The sequence below is a fragment of the Balaenoptera acutorostrata genome, chromosome 13 (assembly GCF_949987535.1).
Source record: "Balaenoptera acutorostrata chromosome 13, mBalAcu1.1, whole genome shotgun sequence".
Lineage (NCBI taxonomy): Eukaryota > Metazoa > Chordata > Mammalia > Artiodactyla > Balaenopteridae > Balaenoptera > Balaenoptera acutorostrata.
The window spans coordinates 80,139,280-80,157,412 of NC_080076.1; positions in this window are offsets into that span (position 1 = coordinate 80,139,280).

An 18,133-nucleotide genomic window follows, 5' to 3' on the forward strand; every position below is an offset into this window, starting at 1 on the left:
GGTCTGTTATGGTGGTATATGTCCTAGATTTTTCATAGGTTCTCAAATCCCCAAATTTCTTCTCTTTCCATGAAATGCAGCCATTGAAAGTGTTTAAAGCGGCTTCATTTGTATACCTTTGAAGATGCTTCATAAAAACAAATCCGCAAATCAGAAGAATTTGTGGCTGAGGAAAGTGGAAGGTATTTTTGTCTGTGTGTTTGCTTCTTTAATAACCTTACTGATTACTGGCATAACGGCCAAATACAACATAGCGCCTTATTCTGACATTGAATGTAACACAGCACAATTAGGCAATGGGGGTCTTAGAAAATGGTATTTTTATATTGCCTCATAAAATATCTAATACCGGACTTTGTAAATTACATCAATGCCTTTGAACAAACATTGAGTTCTTTTTAATAAATAAAATGTTCAAAACGATTTCCTGGAAGTGCATTTTAGACATTAATAACTGGCTTCAAATGAAATTCCGTTTCATAGCGATAAGCAAATGTAATTGCTGCAAACTGAAACAGTCTGCAAAGTTTACCTGCTCCAGAAAGGAGAGGAAATATTGAGCTAATGTAGCCATCAAGATATATAACCTGCTACTTCTTGAATAAACCAAATTCCATCCCTAAACACAGAGAGCTCAGAAACTCAGACCCAAGGACATAAATATAAAGTATTTCCCGGAATTAGTTTCATATGTTTTATGCATTGCAGTTATCAATTGATCTGACACAACATCTTAGCCAGTTTTAAAATTACATGTCGTGCATCAGAGAGATAGATAATTCCACGGCATCTGGTACTCTGCATTATCAAAAGCATCGTTATTTAAGTAAAAAAAAAAATCAAGATTTCCACATCATTAAAAATAATAGTAATTCCAAAAATATAAATCTCCATTTTATTCCCGGGTCCACGGACTCAGCCCAGTCCACCACTGACTTTCACATAGCCCACTAGCTGAGAATGGTTTTCTATTTTAAATGGTTGAAAAAAAATCAGAAGAATACTTTGTGACACATGAAAACGATACGAAATTCAAATTTCAGTGTTCGTAGATAAAATCAGATTGGAACTCATTCACACCCATCATGACATGCTGTCTATGGCTGCTTTCATGCTATAACAAAGCCAAATCGTTATGACAGAGACCTTATGACCTGCAAAATCGAAAATATTTACCGTCTGGCCCTTTACAGAAAGTGTTTTCTGATCCCCGTTCTTCACCATCGTCTTGTCCACTCTAAGGAGTTAAAAAGGAGTTACTGTAGGACTCGGAATACTTGAAAGGCTTTATTATCCACCTACTATTCCAGAGTATCCTTGAATCCTAAACCTGCCTAGTGAACACAGGAGTGGCCGTGAGGTGAACAATATCCATGGAAACCTCCAACCTGAGTCATTTATGGTCAGGTGTGTTTTTTTTCTTCCCCACCAAGAGTGGATTTGTCTGAGTGAGTGAACTACATAAACTGCCTTCGCTCTCTACTTCATTTTAACTTCTGGGGACACATATACGAGCAAGCAGGAAGAACAAACATTGGGTTAGTAGGAGGATGGGAAGCTAGTAAAATGCAAATCCTTTGGCCTTCAGTGTCTATTATGATCACTTTTCTAAGCTTGGTAGATCTAGTTTGGCCCTCGTCCACGTGAGGTCACTTTGAAAATGGATTCTTTGGTTTGAACTTTCTTTTTGAAAACTTTATTTTGAAAATTACAAAATCTATATGAGTTTCTTATAGAAAAAGTATAAAACAATGCAAATAGATTAAAATTACACACATTCTAAATTGGTGCAGCCACTATGAGGACAGTATGGAGGTTCCTTGAAAAACTAAAAAGTAGAGCTACTATATGATCCAGGATCCCACTCCTAGGAGTATATCCAGAAAAGACAAAAACTCTAATTTGAAAAGATACATGCACCCCAATGTTCATAGCAGCACTATTTACAATAACCAAGACATGGAAGCAACCTAAATGTCCATTGACAGATGAATGGATAAAGAAGATGTGGGGTGTGTGTGTGTGTGTGTGTATGTATATGTAAAATGGAATATTACTTGGCCATAAAAAAGAATGAAATAATGTCATTTGCAGCAGCATGGATGGACCTAGAGATTATCACACTAAGTAAAGTAAGTCAGAAAGAGAAAGACAAATATCGTATGATATCACTTATATGTGGAATCTAAAAAAAGATACAAATGAACTTATTTATAAGACAGAAATAGACCCACAGACATAGAAAACAAACTTATGGTTACCAAAGGGGAAGCGGTGGCAGAGTGATAAATTAGGAGTTAGGGATTAGCAGACACAAACCATTATATATAAAATAGATAAACAACAAGGCCCTACTGTGTAGCACAGGGAACTATATTCGCTATCCTGTAATAAACCATAATGGAAAAGAGTATGAAAAAGAATATATATATATATATATACATATATATATAACTAAATCACTTTGCTGTACACCAGAAACTAACACAACATTGTAAATCAACAATACTTCAATTTTAAAAAATTACACACATTCCCCAAGACAGGTTACTGTTGATATTCGATTGCCTTGTCTTCTAGGTATCTTTCTACGCATTTGTGTACTTTTTAGTGTGGCCAGGACATTCTTTGTCAATCAGCAGACTTCTACAGCATTGCATTAATGGCTACCTATAGAATCCTTTACTGTATTTAACCATTCTCCAATTGCTGGACATTTCAGTTGTTTTCCAATTCTTTTTTGTCTATTTATTTTACCATTGTAAACAATGCATGAACATCTTTAGAGCTAAATTGTTAGACACTCTATGAAAATTTTCTTTGAATATATTTAAAAAACTAGTATTGTGTCCCCATGTGGATACACATTGTAAAAACTTTTCATACATATTATAAAACTGCCCTTGGGAAAGGTCATTTCCTCCAGTATTGTGTAATAGTGACTGTTACACACACACACGCACACATACACACACAGACATGTCCATTCAACATTTTTTGAGGACCAACTATATGCCAAACACTTTTGAGGTGCTGGAACTGTAAACAAAGGAATGTGGCAAAGAACAAAACAGCAAAAATCCCATTTATATACCTTTGAAGATGTTCACCCATTGATCCATCCTCCATCCATCTATCCATCCATCCATCTATCATCCGTCCATTCACCCAGTAACTCCTGCCCTCACAGAGTTTATATTCTAGTTGAGGAGATAGACAGTAAACAAAATATGTAGTATGTTAGATGGTAATAAGTGTTAATGAGAAAATAAAGAGGATAAGGAAGGGACATGAAATATTGGGGTCAGAAAGGGGTGACAATATTAAATAGGGCAATCAGAGAAGCTCTCCCTGAGAAGGGGACTTCTGAGCAAAGACCTGAAGGGAGTGAGGAACCTCTAAGGACTTCTGACAGGAGAGCATTCCAAAGGAAGAGCAAGTGCGAAGTCCTCGAGGCATGAGTGTGCCTGGAAGGTTCGAGGAGCAACAAGGAGGCCAGTGTGGCTGGAACAGAGAGAGAAGAATGAGATGAGGTCTGAGGTATAAGGCATTGGGTCCTAGTAAAAGCTTGACATTTACTGTGGGTGAGATGGGAACCACTGGAAGGTTTGGGGCAGAAACTGACATGATTTTATGTTTTAACAGAACAAATCTAGCCTCCATATTGAGAATAGAAATGAAGGGGAACACAGATGCAAGCACAAAGGTCTTTGTGGAGCCCACTGAAATAATCCAAGGGGAAAATGGTGGTGACTTACACAGGTGATAGCAGTGAAAGGGTTAAGTTGTATATTTTGGACATATATCAGCTAGATAGATATGCAGATGCATAGATAGGTGGATGGGTGGCTGGATAGATGGATGGATGATGGTTGGATGATTGATGGATGGATGGGTGGATGGATGGATGGATGGATGGATGGATGGATGGATGGATTGACGGATGATGGATGATGGATGAATGGAGAATGGATGGATGGATGGATAGAATAAAATAGGATAAGATAGGATAATATATCCATAATATATATTAACATATGAAAACCAGAGGGAGGACCAATGAGATTCTTAGTTAACCTAGAGAAGGTAGACAAAGCACATTCCCTTTTCTCATCAAATTCAGCATTCTAGAGTGACCAGTTCTCTCACCTCAGCAATCCTGGAGGTAGATATTATCATCCCCAACTTAACTTATAGAGGAGGAAACAGAGATTCAGAGAAGTTGCTGCTGGCCTGAAGTCAAACAGCTAGCTAGTGGCAGCACTAGTATTCCAAAGTTCTATTGTATTCCAAATCTTTAGCACAAATACTGTAACCTGAGAATTGGGAAGAATATTCTCCAATCCCAAAGAAAATATAGGGAAGAGGAAGTAAACATTAACTGTAAAGGAGGGCTGAAAAAGAAAGAGAAAGAGGGAGAGAGAGAGAGGGAAAGAAAGAAAGAAAGAGAGAGAGAGGGAGAGAGAGAGGGAAAGAAAGAAAGAAAGGAAGAAAGGAAGAAAAGAAAAAAAGAAAGAAAGAAAGAAAGAGAAAGAAAGAAAGAAAAAAGGAAGGAAGGAGGGAAGGGAGGAAGGAAGAAAGAAAGAAAGGAAGAAAAGAAAAACTAGCTAGTTTCTTTGTAAGTAAAAGAAATGGAAATAGGGGAAAGGAGTTAATAAGTCACTTGAAAGGAGACAAATAAAGGTCTTTCCATGTAAGATGACTCGAAATGCCGGAGTGGAGACTGTGCGTCCACAGGCGTCATGCCCTTTCTCCAAGGCTGCCGTTATTTATCAGCTTGAGCTCTTGTTTTTTCCCTTGCTTTAAAGTGAAGTACGCAAACACTCTCACTTCAAAGGGAAAAGTTCTCATAAATGTCATTTTACTGCCGGCCCAGATGAATAGCATCAACAGACCCTGAAAGTAGGGTGGGGTGTAGGGACCCCAGGCACGTCTGGTGACTAAGAGGGAAAACTGTCACTGGCTGCTTCTTATAGAGAGGAGGCCAACCTCGAATGAACCCAGCTGAGCACATGCTTGTAGCAGCTAAGAGCATGGCATTGCCTACATTCAAATCCCAAATATGTCTCTTTTTATTTAGACAAAGTTCAACAACTCCAAGCCTTGGTTCCTTCATCTGTACAATGGAAGTGACTTAATAGTAACCACTGCAAGGGGTCATTGTAAGGATTTTTTAAATGAACAAATAGAAAGTGCCTAGCACTGTGCCTGGTACCTGAGTCCTTAGCAGACATGAGGGCATCTCTTGTACAGATGGAGCTGGGGCTTACTGTCATGCCACTGCCTGTGATCAAAAGTGGGAAGGTGTCTTCTCACATAGGTGGACATTCCAGATGTAAGTTATCAGACGAGATGCAGGGCCCCAGATAAGAAATGGGGATATGCAAGGTGGGCTGTAGAAAGTGAGCGGACACTGTTGATTGGAGACCCAAGAGTTACTGCCACTCCCTCGCTCCCTCCCACTATAGAGGCTGAAAAGCTATACATGCACGTTGCCAGCCTCCCTTGCAGCTACGGGACTAGTCCTGTTCAGAAACACAAATAAAAAGTCTGCTGGGGCAGAATTTTGGAGACTTTATAGTTTAGTAAAAAGAGATGGCTGTACCTAGTGAAGCCTTTCCCCAAGCACCCTTTCTTCTTACCCTTCTGGGAATGCCGGAAGTGACCATGAGACCCACTGCAGCTCCCAAAAGAACTGGCTTATTGAATCAATGCCAACAACAACCTACTAACAGACTTCTTATGATTCAATGGGGTGATTCAAGCCGCTGTTGTCAGCGTTTCTATGACTGGCAGTCATTTACGTTCCTACAAATACCAACTCATAGGAACACGAATGCAAGAGAGAGAAAGTCCCTCCTCTCCTTGGGTCCAGCTCCCTGGAACCTCAACTTCAGAGAGCCTGGAGGGATTTGAGAGGACATCCAGCTTGTGGGAAAATGCTAGTCTCTGCTAGCAACAGCCAGAAAATAGGCGGAAAGTCACCCTAAAGATGCTTAAACCAAGATGAACAGAGAGATGGGCGACTCACCTATCTGCCCCCTGCACCCTCTCAGTTTATCTCACTCCTGTCGTCCCAGAGACATTAGTGAAGTGGTTTTTAACGGTCTGGTCTGGTCCCAGACTTGCTACAGGGGAATTAGAAGGAGAGTCGTGAATCTGCTTAGACAAGATCATTGAACAGATAGTGTGGATTGGCCAAGGGAAATTGGCATCTTGGGGAAAGGAAATCATGGCTTCAAGACCTTCTCCATTCCCTGACACCATGGTGAAGTAGAGAGTGATTTTATTCAAGGGCCTGGCAAGACCCCAACAGCATCAGCAAACTTTTCTAAACTATTTCCTTCCTCAACTGGCTCGGCTGTAACAGAACGTCCACAGGTCTTTGGGTACCTCAACCTCATTTACATTGCTTGTTAAACCCTGTGCAATTTTCTCAAAAGCTAAAGGGCATGTCTGTTTCAGATGAGTTTCTTTATACACATTCTATAGAGAAAAATGCATTCTGCCATTATTGTTTTTAATTATTCACTCATGCATGCATGCATGGGTTGATTGATTGATTAACTGAGTCCATTCACATTTATTGAGCATCTACTATTATCCAGATTCTGCATGGAATGGAATTTCAAGAATGACAAGTGACATGTTCCTGCCTCAGTAAGGACCCAATATTCTGGATTCCATCCATCTTCTACACAGAACCTTCCTCAAAACTCATCTGGGGAAACTTCCCCCCAATCTTCTCATTCCACAATTTATCACTTGGTGGAGATTTTTATTGCTTTTTCTCCAAGAGAGCCTGGTTGCAGTTGCTCAGTTTTGCTAAGTCACTCTGCAAATGCATTTTTAAAAATATCTTGGCAAGTATACAAAATTCACTGGAGAATTCTACATGACTTCATTATGTTTTTTCAGAGAGCAGGAGAGTATGGAATGGGATATATCACAAAACCTTTATAGTAGCTTTGGAAGATGGGGGACAAATTGCCTTGCTTAGGACATATGACCACACTACCACCTGGTGGTAATGTTGCACCTGAAGCCATGGAAAAAAGATGGCTGAGTTACCCCAAATCTAATTTTTTGGTGAAACCTATGAATTAGAATGAGATCCTTCATGGATGAATCTTAAAGTGCCAAAGAGTCCATGTAGACCATATCTCAGGGAGCCAATAAAAATTCAGATTAATCTGTATTCTCCAATGAGGATCTCTGACTGCCGTATTTATGGTGAATAATAACTCTTCACACTTGTGAAGTGCTTTTCATATGCCTGACTTGGGATAGGCATTACTATTGCCTCCATTTTGCAGCTGAGAAAACTGAGGTTCAGAGAGGGTATGGAACGGTCCAGGTGTAGAGTTAGTCATGTAGGGAAACGAGGATTCAAATCCATATTTTCTAAAGCTTACACACATACTTTCTACCTTTAGGAAGGTCATCATTCTAGTTGTGGGTGCCACATAAAGTCAGAAATCAGTGGCCTGGGTCAATGTTATATCAGAGCACACTGGTCTCAAGGCAAGTACATAGAATAAAGAAACAAATAAGTGGCATGTCACCATCATTGTGAACATATAGACTCCATGCTAGTTGAATGTACATAGGACAAGGTGGCCTCACCTTAGGTCAGCTCAGATTCCCCAGAAGCAGAGCCTGAGACAAGGATTCAGGAGCAAGTGATTTATCAAGCGTGCTCTCCAGAAAAATCTGTACCAGTGTTGGAGAAGCAAGACAGGGAAGTGGAGAAAGCCAAGCAAGGATATGGTTTCAGATGAAGTCTAGCTTCAGCCTGCTCCCACAGGGGGCTCTTAAGTGTTAACTGAATTGCAGAGTTGTTCCACCTTGAGACAAGGAGGCTTGGTTTTCATACCTCAGGACAAACCAGTCACTGGCTATGGTAACATATAACTCTGGGAGGGAACATAAACTCTTAGGCACCTTCAGACAAGATGGCTTCAGTTGCCCAAAAGTTAATTCTCTGAAGGATTGGAAGTATGAACCATTAACAGCAATGTACACAGCAGCTGGCAGATGGACATACTCAACTGGCAAGAGGGACCCCAGGGGATCTGGTAGGGTCCAACAGCATCCCTGCGTTCACCCTCCTCCTGCCATGACAGCTTCCACAAGGTTCTCCAAATACACCCACACATATCCACCCCAGGGCCTTTGCACATGTGGTTCCCTCTGTCTGGATGTTCTTTTGCTCACTTCCTTCAGTTCTTGGCCCAGATGTCATTTTATCAGTAAGTCCTTCCCCAACCCTCCTATTTAAAACTGAAACAAAACACACACACACACACACACACTCCTCTTTCCAGCTTTTTTTTTCCTCTGTAGCGTTTCCTACCGTCTCACATGTGTACATTTCATGTATCTGTTTAGTGTAATTTCCCAGAACTAGAAAGTAAGATCTGAGAGGGTCCTCGTTGTCCTGTGTTATGTCCCCAGCACCTGGCACAATTATCGACACCCAGTACATGCTCCAAAAATACCTGTTCATTGAGTGAATGAAAACATAAAGATTTAATGGAAGCACTGCACTCTTTTAATAGGAAAACATGCTTGTTATAAAAGCAGAATACATAAATCTAAACTCAGTATGAGTCCAATTACACAAAATAAGTATATATCTGAGTATAAGAAAGAGACTGGAAGGAAATCCAGCAACATGCAAGCAGTGGCTAAATTGAGTGGCAGTAGTATTCATGATTATTAGACTCTACTCAGAACTTTTCTGCATGGTCTAGTTTTCCATTGGGACCATGTATAATCTATTTTAGCACAGGAGAAATGTTTCGTTTTACCTTTTTTTTTTTTTAACATCTTTATTGGAGTATAATTGCTTTACAATGGTGTGTTAGTTTCTGCTTTATAACAAAGTGAATCAGTTATACATATACATATGTTCCCATGTCTCTTCCCTCTTGCATTTCCCTCCCTCCCACCCTCCCTATCCCACCCCTCTAGGTGGTCACAAAGCACCGAGCTGATCTCCCTGTGCTATGCGGCTGCTTCCCACTAGCTATCTATTTTACGTTTGGTAGTGTATATATGTCCATGCCACTCTCTCACTTTGTCACAGCTTACCCTTCCCCCTCCCCATATTCTCAAGTCCATTCTCTAGTAGGACTGTGTCTTTATTCCCGTCTTGCCACTAGGTTCTTCATGACCTTTTTTTTTTTTCCTTAGATTCCATATATATGTGTCAGCATACTGTATTTGTTTTTCTCTTTCTGACTTACTTCAGTCTGTATGACAGACTCTAACTCCATCCACCTCACTACAAATAACTCAATTTCATTTCTTTTTATGGCTGAGTGATATTCCATTGTATATATGTGCCACATCTTCTTTATCCATTCATCTTTTGATGGACATTTTTAAAAAATAGAGTTGAAACATGAAAGACCTTCAGTGGATTAATCAGTTCAATGATAACTGATTGCTATAGCAGTAAAGACAGACAAAGTACTAAATGCCTACTACATATGTCAAACTGTGGGGTGACACCAAGAAAGATGCAGTCTTATGTTATACTGTGTTCAGGCATGATGCCTGGCTTGTACCGGGTGCTCATTGTAAGTCTGAGTATAGAAAGAGGAAAGGAAGGGAGGGAGAAAGAGATAGAGGGAGGAAGAGAAGGATGGAGGGGGGAAACCTATCACTCAAAATCCTACCATCCATGCCCTCCATGATAGCGTCTAGAGGTTTCTGCTCCAGTACCTGAATGAGGTGGGGCTGCCGAGGGAGGCCAGTTCTTGGTCTGGGACAATAGCCACACTCATCTGTTCAACAGTGACTGTATGTCAAGACCACAGACGAAGCAGCCTGGATCCTGACCACACACAAGTGGCTTCAGCTCGGGGGTCTTTGGGCTCCTCCGCACAAAGGGATATTCACATCAGCATCACTCTTAACATCTCTTAATCCACACAATAAACTGATGAGACAGACATCATTCACCCCAATTTAAAGATGAAAACACTGAGGCAATAAGAGGATAAATCACCTGTCCAAAGTCACACACTTTGGGCAAAGACGAATTTCACCCGATTCTCCATCTTTACTTTCACCTACTCTAGGCGCTCCCTCTGAAAGGGCATTTGGGTGTAAAAGCGAGCCTTGGAAAGAGGGGAGATGCTAAGGCTGACACACAGGCACCCTGGGCCTGAGGCTACTCTGGATCTGGTTCTCTGTGCTCTGATGGTGAGCAGACATCTTTGTAACTCCGGACCCCCGGGAGTGAAATCTTCCATGTTCAAGAGACTGTAGTTCACCCAAGGTCAGAGTAATTGTGCATGATTAATGGTTGATCTCTTTGTGAAAGCCCTACACAAAAGCTCCAAACCGACTCGTCGTAATTTCATACTCCTCCCAGTTCATTTAGAAGAGCAGGGTTTTATTTCCTCTCTGCACAGCCGAGAAATCAGAATCTTCAGCTCTGGAAAAGAGCTTCTGAACCCAGGACTTATGCACTGTGGTTTCCCAAGGCTGGTACCAGACATCACGGATGTGTCTGGCCCCTTTGGGTGAAAATGAAAAGAGAGGTTATATAATAGAAAGAGGGAGTGTTTGCTGAGCACTCATCATGCACCAAGCGTCAATCTGTGCCCATTACAGGAATGAACTCCCTCAGTCCTCAAATCCAATATGTGATGATTATCTCCATTTTACAGATGAGGAGACTGAGGCACAGAGAGAGTACGTAGTTTAGGACACAGAGCTCGTAAGTAGGGCAGCCAGGATTTGAACCCTGGCAGTCAGGTTCCAGAGCTTGATCTTCAGGAAGTGCCCCCATCCGGCTTCCTGTTTCAGAATAAGCTCGAAATCTTCCCTGCTCATCGGTCAAAGCAACCTGATCTTAACCCGGTTAATACCTGAGTGCAAATGGTTCCCTCGCAAGCAATGACACCCCCCCCATGCCACCACCATAGTTGTCACCCCTCTCATGGCTCACATCACACCACCCACCTACCCCCAACCTTCAGACACGCACGCACTGCTCCCTAGGTGTCGGTCTGCCCACTTACTTCCCACTTTCGCAAGCGCATCATAATTCCCCACCACTCCCTGCCTTTGCATGGACTGTGCCCTCCGCCTGGTGCCTGTTTTGCTCTGCCTTTGCCCGCTTCCCAAGTCCTGCTTGCCCTTCGTCACCCAGGCTGAGTATGGCCCCCAACAAACGCCCCAGGCTCACTCATTGACATCCCGAGGTCCCGAGGCAGCCCTCGAAGGGGTCCTTTTAAATTTGTGAATTAGTTGCCTGTATTTTTAAAAGTAGGAGATTTCACTTTTTTTAAATGTGGCATTCCGGTAACTCTTGAAAAGCCAGAATACCTGAAAACAGTGACCTGAAATCCTGCACGGCAACAGTTAGAGCAGCTGGGTAGTGGCTGTCCCCTTTGAAGGGGACACGGGCTCACCAGATCACCAGAGTCCCCCTCCATCCTCTGTCTCTACCCACCTTGCTCATGGATCACGTGGCTGGCCCCTATCGATTGAGAGTTTCAAGCCCTGCACTAAAAGATATTCTGCAAAATGGGGGTTTGGGAGCAGAGAAGGTGCAGCCTTTGGGGTGTGTTCTGAATTGGCCTTTCCTTTCTGATGCCTGCCTGCCTTGCCTACCACAGGATACATTATATCACCAACCGGACCATCGGTTTCAGAAATGCATTGCTAGGGAAAGTCATCTTCCATTCATTCATCTATTTCACAAATATCTGTGGAGCCCCAACGAGGTACAAGGAATTTTCTCTAATCGGCATGCGTTTCAGGGAAGCTGCCGGAAGGCGGTCACTTCTAATCCTTTTAACTCTATCTCTTCTGAAGCCTTTGCACTGTGACTTCTCCACACTGCATCCAAGCTCCGACTGCTGAGGACTTTCACCTCCTGTAAATGGCCATTAAAGACTCCTCTGTGTGGCTTCCTTGTGGCTCCTCGACCCCGCCTTTCAGATGCTCTGGGTCTCAGCTAACACACCCCTCACCTTCCTGTGTACAGTTACAGCCGGGAGCCCAGCCAGACTAGGGTCTGTGCTTCCTAGTGAGGCCTCATTACAGCGTCCTCAGACTGTGCAGAAAGGCGTGGGTCTCATGCCCCAAACCCAGCCTGGCAAATTTTATGGGGGCTCAGGCTTTAACTGGGGATTTTAAAGAGCTGGGGGTTTTATGTGAGACAGCTGGAATGCCAGCCCCCATAGGTAGCTGCAGCCAAAGTCTCCAGAAGGAAAACAGTGGGTTCCCCAGACAGACCCGCTCAGGCTCCCAGCGCCCAGGAGATGGAGGGAAGGAGAGGCTGCCACCCAGCTGGCCCCTGGTCTTTGAACCCAGGCCTCTTAGCTTCACAAGGGAGCAATAGAGAATTCATCAAGCCAAGATGACCCTGTCCACACCAACACAAATCCCCACCCAGCCAAATCCCCAGAGCCCTGTGATGACCCTTTGCCCTTGCCTGTCTGTTCTCACAGGTGGACTAAGGCTGTTTGTGATCATAGAACAGCAGGAATCTCTTCTCACCGGGAATAGGGCACTTCCTCCAATAGGGTCAAAATACATCTTCTTGATTCTTTCCTGGCTGGTGACTCTAGTAATTTAGACCATAGCTCTGGTGATCCAGGCCAGAACCAGACGCGCGTGTGTGTGTGTGTGTGTGTGTGTGTGTGTGTGTGTGTGTGTGTGTGTGTGTGTGTGTGTGTGTGTGTGTGTGTGTGTGTGTTTAGAGGTTGTCATCATTGATCTCTACAACCATCTCCATAACCACTTCTTTTTTTAAATTTTATATTATTTTATTTTATAGGAGATGGAGCAATCTGCTCTCTTTTTTTTTTTTTTAAGTAATTGGTTTATTCATTCAGCTCTGGGTGCATTGGGTCCTCGTCGCTGCGTGCGGGCTCTCTCCAGCTGCAGCGAGCAGGGGCCACTCCCCGCCGCGGTGTGTGGGCTCCTCACTGCAGTGGCCCTTCCAGGGGCTCTAGTTGTGGCTCACGGGCCTAGTTGCTCTGCGGCATGTGGGATCTTCCCGGACCAGGGCTCGAACCCGTGTCCCCCGCATTGGCAGGCGGATTCTTAACCATTGCACCACCAGGGAAGTCCCTGTGTTTTTTTTTTAATAAGAAGATATTACCTTTATTTTTTTTCTGTTGAAGTATAGTTGATTTACAATATTATATTAGTTTCAGGTGTACAACATCGTGATTCAATACTTTTATAGATTATGCTCCATTTAAAGTTATTATAAGATATTGGCTCTATTCCCTGTGCTGTACAATATTTCCGTGTAGCTTATTTATTTTATACCTAGTAGTTTGTGCCTCTTCTTCCCTTTGCCTATCTTGCTCTTCCCACCACCCCTCTCCCCACTGGGAACCACTTGTTTGTTCTCTACATCTGTGTCTGTTTCTGTTTTGTTATATTCATTCGTTTGTTTGTTTCTTAGACTCCACATATAAGGGACAACATACAGTATTCGTCTTTCTCTGTCTGACTTATCTTACTAAGCATGATACCCTCCAGGTCCATCCATGTTGTTGCAAATGGCAAAATTTCATTCTTTTTTATGGCTGAGTAGTATTCCAGTGTGTTTGTTTTTTAACCGTGATCTATATCCAAAAGAATGTGGGTATATCTGGGGAAGCAGCGGGGCCGGTGGAGGAAACCAGTTCAAGTCCTCATTCTTGCCTTTTATCTCAGGCTCAGACCACAGCCTCCGTGAGAGGACGGGGGGCATAATTCATGGATGGGATATGGCGGCAAGGGAATCGGAGGGCCTTTGGGAGTTTCTGAGGCTCCCCCCATTTCCTCTTCCATTGTGACATTATGAACACCGTAATAAGTTAAACATATGGGAGCTTCAAATTCCTACCTGACTTCTCCCTTCCCTCCTGCCTCTTCCAGGGTTGTGGAAAGACAGAAAGATGGTCAGGCTGGAGACCTGGGTCCCTGGCTCTGCTCCCCCATGACTGTGTTGCCCGAGAAATACAATTTCTATCTCTGGGCCTCTGTTTACCCATCTGTAAAGTGAAGTGAGTAGGCCAGAAAAAAATGACAACTCGATTTTCTCTCAGTTGCCATGTCTGGGCAACTGGTAGACTGCCTGATACGTTCTGTTGAGAATTAGATGAGCAAATCCCCATCCCACCTGGACCCCCCCAGGCAGCACAAAGCCTGGCATGCCGTCACAATTCTACTTAGCCATCTTTTATAACACATATCCACAAGGTCTTCTCTGCGGGGTCCGGTTTTGGTTTCTTTGAGGTGTAGAGTGATAAATTAAAGTCACTGCAAAGCAGTCCAAGGGAATACTCCTTCTAGATTATCATGATTAACATTTCCTCAATCTTGCTTTTTTCACCTATGCTTAATTCAATGGCAATTGTTTTTAGCAACTCAAATCCAATCAGATTTTTCCAAAGCATACAGTTTCGTTTCTATGGATGCAGTTGTTCCTCAACACACTCATTTTTCACTGGTTTCTGTGAAATGTTATTAAATTGTATAATTAAAAGAACAAGGAGGGATAGATCCTGTTTTTTGTGGTGTCTGAAGCTTATACACTTTGGCAGCCCTTTTTGAAGGAAAAGAAAGCTAAATTACAAATACAGAATTAGACACAAATATCGATACCTATTTAGAATGAGAAGAGAAATCACAGGTTTCCACTCTTTGAAAAAGTGGAAAGACTATAAATGTCACAAAATTTAGAGAAAGAGATAATAATATTTTTATTAATTAATTACCTCTCACGTGGCTAAAATATTTTTATCCTATAACTTCTGACCACAAACTCTTAATCACTTCTTTATATGACAATCATTTTGTAATAATGTCTTCTCTGGAAAGACTAGAATTCAGTATTTTCTTTAGCAGGGTTAATCATTTTGTTTATACTTGGAACACATAAAATTGAAACTTCTCACCGTTTGTGGTACTGATACAGGTTGGGCCCTGGAACCACAGAAATCGATCAATTCTATTTTACATGATTTCCATCAAATAAAGGAGAGGATATCGGGTGAGTATACCTGTTAAAGCTATACTTTCAGGCATATTCCCGATAGGAAAGAACTTCTGTTTTGACTACTTGTCATTCTAACTGAATCCTCTGCTCACAGTTTTACTCATTTGATAATTGAATTTTCCATAGACTAGTTCCTGGCTCTGTATATTTCAAACCTTGTTTCTCCTCCACATACCTCTGGTGTCAGGCACCATAGAATGTATTCATATTGAAATATGCTCTCTGATCCCGCACTTGTAGGTCACAACATCAGTGAGTAGGTATAATGAGGTGGGAGGAGCATTCCTGGAAGCCATTTCCACATTGGAATGGCTAGATAAACCTTCACATAGAAATGACTTTGAACCACACAAATATAGTCCATTTAATCCAGTCTAAATATATCCCTACCTCAACTTCCCATGAGCAGTCACTTCAATGACCCCTGACATTTGGGCAAGTGGAAAGAGACAGTAGTTTTAACCAACTACAATTAAAATATTTTACTTTGAAATAGATGGCTAGTGGGAAGCAGCTGCATAGCACAGGGAGATCAGCTCTGTGCTTTGTGATGACCTAGAGGGGTGGGATAGGGAGGGTGGGAGGGAGACGCAAGAGGGAGGAGACATGAGGATATATGTACATGTAGAGCTGATTCACTTTGTTATAAAGCAGAAACTAACACACCATTGTAAAGCAATTATACTCCAATAAAGATGTTAAAAAAATATTTTACTTTGAAAAATATTTTAAAACATGAAACCAATCTGATAAAGGACAGTTGTCTAAAATATACGAAGAATCTTCAAACTCAACAGCAAGAAAATGAACAACTCAATTAAAAAATGGGCCGAATAATGACATTTGCAGCAACATGGATGGACCTAGAGACTATCATACTAAGTGAAGTAGATCAGAAAGAGAAAGACAAATACCATATGCTGTTACTTATATGTGGAATCTAAAATACAACACAAATGAACCTATCTATGAAACAAAAACAGACTCACAGACATAGAGAACAGATTTGTGGTTGCCATGGGGCGGGGGGCACGGAGGTGGAGGGAAGGATTGGGAGTTAGGGATTAGCAGATGCAAACTATTATATATAGGATGGATAAACCACAAGGTCCTACTGTATAGCACAGGGAACTATATTCAATATCCTATAATAAACCATAATGGAAAAGACTATGAAAAAGAATATATATACATATGTATGTGTATATATATATATAATTGAGTCACTTTGCTGTTCAGCAGAAATTAAACACAACATTGTAAATCAACTATACTTCAATAATTTTTTTTAATGGGCCAAAGAGCTTAACAGACACTTCATCAAAGAAGATATGCAGATGGCAAATAAGTATATGAAAAGATGTTCAACATCACATGTCATTAGGGAATTGCAAATTAAAGCAACAGTGAGATACCACTACAAACCTATGAGAATGACCAAAATCCAAAACACTAACAACATCAAATGTCGGTGAGGGTGTGTAGCAATAGGAATTCTCATTCATTGTTGGTGGGAGCATAAAAGGGTACAGCCACTTTGGAAGAGCGCTAGAGGTCCCTTACAAAACTAATCATACTCTTACCATACAGTCCTGCAATCATGCTTCTTGACATTTACCCAAATGAGTTGAAAATTTATGTCCATACAAAAACCTGCACATGGACATTTATAGCAGCTTTATTGATAATTGCCAAAACTTGGAGGCAACCAAGATGTCCTTCAGTAAGTGAATGGATACATAAACTGTGGTACATCCAGATAACAGAATATTACTCAGAAGTAAAAAGAAATCAGCTATTGAGCCATGAAACGACATAGAAGAAACTTAAATGCAGGTCACTAGGTGAAAGAAGCCAATCTGAAAAGATTGCATGCCCTATGATTTCAACTATATAACATTCTGGAAAAGGCAAAACTATGGAGACAGTAAAAAGATCAAGGGGTTATCAGAGGTTATGGGGGAGGGAAGGAGGAATAGGCAGAGCACAGAGGATTTTTAGGGCAATAAAACTGTTCTGTATGATAATACAATGATAGATACATGTCATTATACATGTTTGCATAGGGAATGGAGAAGGCCAGCTATTTGTTGAAGAAATGAACCAGAGGATGGTAAAGAGAGTTTCTACTGTCATTGCTAACATTTGTTGAACTTCTACTGCATATCAGACAGTGCTACATTCTTTACATAACAACATCTTTTAAACCTTCACAGCAGCCCTATTATTATTATCAATTTAGAGAGGAAGAAACTGAGGCTCTGAGAAGTAACATGAGTTACCAGAAGCCCTACGTACAGATAGTCAGTGAAGTTGGGATTCGAACAATGGTGCACAAGGCTCCCCTGAGTCATGCTGCCTTAATCCAGGACTTTGGGTGACATATTTTCCCCTCTATCTTTTTTATCATTTGCATAATTGTGCAGTAGTACCTGCCTTGAAGCCTTCCCTGAGGTTGTGCATATAGAAGTCAAAATGAGGTCATGGAACAGAGAAGAACACTTATAATTGTGAGATGCTGTATGTATTTGTCAGGATCCAGCCAGAAAACAGAAACCACTATGGGTCTTTCAGACAGAGGGAGTTTAATAAAGGGAACTGACTACCCCAATGATGGAAGAGCTGAGAAGCCAACAGGAAGTGAGGAAGCAACCCAGAGGCTGGCAAGAGCAAGAAGCAGCTACTTCCCTTGGCTGGAGGGATAACAAGAGAAGGTAGCTTTGCCAGGGCCAGAAGCTGGGGCATCCTGTAGTCACTAGGGCCCAGTGGAGCTGAGATAAGAGAGGAAGGAGCTGTCCTATCAGAGATGGAGCCAAGGAGAAGAGGCAGCAGCTGCAGGAGATGCTTCTGGAAGCAGAGAATGGCATAGAAATACCCTGGCTTCTCTCCTTCTGTCACCCTCCAGTTTTCCAGCACTTTTCCCATCGGCCAACCCTTTCCAACAGGCTGGGAACCAGAGCTTCCTGTGATACAGAGAAAAGCACAGAAGGGAAAGAATAAGAAGTGGATTTGAGGGCAAGCTTGCTGTTAACCATGCCACCCATACGCAAGATACTATTATCATAGGAGAGAACTGCAGGGTCCCAATTAACAAGAGGAGGAGGGATA